At 49.8% G+C, this 2702-nt stretch overlaps 1 pseudogene; it reads right to left on the bottom strand.

Annotated features, from left to right (window-relative positions):
- Positions 1-229: 229 nt before the first annotated feature.
- LOC102422160 lies at positions 230-2615 on the bottom strand (annotated as a pseudogene).
- Between the last annotated feature and the right edge of the window lie 87 nt (positions 2616-2702).

The following is a 2702-nucleotide window of genomic DNA, read 5'->3' as shown; positions in this document are numbered from 1 at the left end:
CTGGATCACAGGCGGTTCTTAAAGGCATCTTCGTTTTTGGTTTTGGGGGATTTTTTAAACTTTTTCTTTTTTATTAAAGGAAGGGGATCGGGGTTTCTTCAACTATTCTCGGCGGGGAGGGGGGTTTTTTTTGGTTTTAGGTCCCTTTTTTGTGTGTGTGTGTGTGTGTGTGTGTGTGTGTGTGTGTGTGTTTGGATGTTTTTGGTGGGAGGGCCTGGGAGGCATCTCATCACTGGACTTGTAGGTTCTCTTTATTTTCCATAAGGCTCTCACAACTCTGTGTTGAGAAGGTGTTCGCTTCCTTCCGCCTTCGATGTTCCTTTTGTTTGCTTCCTTTACCGTCTCCTGCAGCACTGTCGCTCTCCTTCTCTTGACTTTGTGCTATGCTTCCGATTGTGGCTGTCTCTCATTGGAAGCTTTTCTGGAGAGTTGCTACCACCTATGTTTCGACTTCTACGACTTTGTCCACCAGAGTCAACTTCTCTGCGGCCCCTTGTCAAGGGAGAATTCCTGATGTGAAGTGGTGAGAAGCTCTCTGGAGGCCAGTTCTCTCCATTTGCTGACGCTCGAGGCTGTGCTCCAGCAGCATAACCTCTGTCGTATTTTTCATACCACTCTCTGTATTTTCTCTCCCACTCTCGGTAATGCTCGTTTTCAAATGGGTCTCTAAAGTCAACACTCCTCCCATAATAAGCTTTTCTGTCATATGGTGGTGGAACTTTACTGTATCTATTAAAATGTGCACGTCCTGTTTCGCCTTGTGGTACAGTCCGTTTATTTGGAGACTGTCCCCTAAATGCTTGAGGGGACCTTGTTCGCGAAGGACATGGCGTACACAGTGGTGACCTTGACCTAGACCGACGATATCCATGAGGTCTAGACCTTGGGCGGTCATTTTGACTCTTGCCTCTGCCCCTTCTGGGGTATGGGTGTGATCGCGAATAGGAACGAGAGTGTGAGCGGCTAGGTGATCCAGAATAAGAAGGTGAGCGCATTGAACCAGATCTTGATTTAGAGTGAGTGGAAGGACTTCTGGAGTATGAGGAACCACCATAGGGATATGTAGACTCTCCTTTTAGCCGTCGCTGCTCTCGGTAGAATTCTTCCCCGGGTCCAAGTGGCGCTTGTGTTGTTGGGATGGTATTTGAATGAGCAGTCTGCACTCCTGATGATACCCAAGGCGTCAACAAATTGGCTGGCGCTGGAGGGAACCCGGGGGGAGGGACGCTATAACCAGCAGGTGGTGCCTGTCCAAGCAGAGATGGGGTTCCAAGCACAGGCACCGGGTAACCTTTCTCCTCCACAAGGGCAGTCATTGCTATGGAAGAGGTTCCCTGTGAATGTTCTGAGGCAAGGGCTGTGGCTGGCACTGTTTTATGTTCGGAATCCCGGAGAGGCCCATCTGACTTTTCCCAGTGGACTGATGTGGAGACCGTTGCAGTTATATCAGGTACGGGCACTGGGGTGGATGAATTTCCGGGCACAGCAGGGGCTAAGGAAGACTGATTAGAAGTGAAGGAAGATAAAGAGGGAGCCGTGTGGCCTGAGGAAGACGTCACTGGAATCCTCAGAGGATCTTGTTGTCTTGATATTGGAGATCTCAGCAGAGGCTGTAGATTCCGCTGAATGAGAGGTCTCGGAGGCGGTATCCGGGGTGGTGGTGGGGGTAACTGGTTCCGCAGTCTTTTTGCATAACCACCAGTTCCATTGGTGAAGTTAATAACAGCCTGTCGCAAGAATTTATTGGCAATTAAAGCATCGGGAGAGACATCATGTTGATGACACGTGGGGCACGTATGGTCCTCTGATTCCAAGAGCGCTGTTCTGATACACTCATCACAGTAGCTGTTTGCACAGCAGGGAATGACAGCGGCATCAGTCACGATGTCTTTGCAGATGGGACACAGCAACTCGTCTGGGATAGGGTCGTCCTTTTCAGAAGACGAAGAGGGCTCCTCCGGTAAGAAAGGTGGCCTTTCTTTCTTCCCAATTGCGTATGCTTCTGCCTCTATAGTCGGTATTGCATATGTTCCAGTGTTGGTGAGCTTTGCACCTTTCACGTTAGGATCTTTCACTTCCACCATGAAACTTCTGGGGATTCCAGTGCTCCTTTTAATCCTAGGACGAGGTTCGAAGCGTTCATGCCCCTTTGTGGGGCAGTTCTGAGTATAATGGCCGGGTCTACCACAGCGGGAACAGGTATAAGATGGAGGTGGTGGACCTAGAGGCTTCTTCATGTAATTGACGGGGCCGTATGCCTGGCCAGATTGCCACATCATGGCCTTAATTTTATCTTCTTCAGATGCATTGGCTTCAGCCAGATTGGCAGTCTTTGTAAGCTGGGCCAGAGACATCGATGCAGAAGAGTCATCAGCGACCGTTGAAGTGCCCATCACTGGTTCAGTTCGACGTACAGCGTCCGCCTTGCTTGTAGATATCACAGCTCCAATAGGAATTCTTCTAACAATGACAGACACGTTCTTAGGAATCAGAGCATTGTCATCGGTGTATTCTTCCTCGGTCTGCGCGTTGGTGATCTGCAGGTCGCACTTGGCAGCTTTCAGCTTCTCTCTCCCCATAATCAGCTTCTTGAGGTCGCGGAGGGAGATGTGTCGCCCATCAAGGTGGCGATGGCATAGTTGAGTTGGGAGCGAATTTATATGCACACAGGCCATGGTGCCAAAGGACTCCTAACGAAGGTC

This window comes from Myotis lucifugus, unplaced genomic scaffold (genome assembly GCF_000147115.1).
Source record: "Myotis lucifugus unplaced genomic scaffold, Myoluc2.0 scaffold_942, whole genome shotgun sequence".
NCBI classification, from domain to species: domain Eukaryota; kingdom Metazoa; phylum Chordata; class Mammalia; order Chiroptera; family Vespertilionidae; genus Myotis; species Myotis lucifugus.
This window is presented reverse-complemented; position numbering and strand designations above follow the sequence as displayed.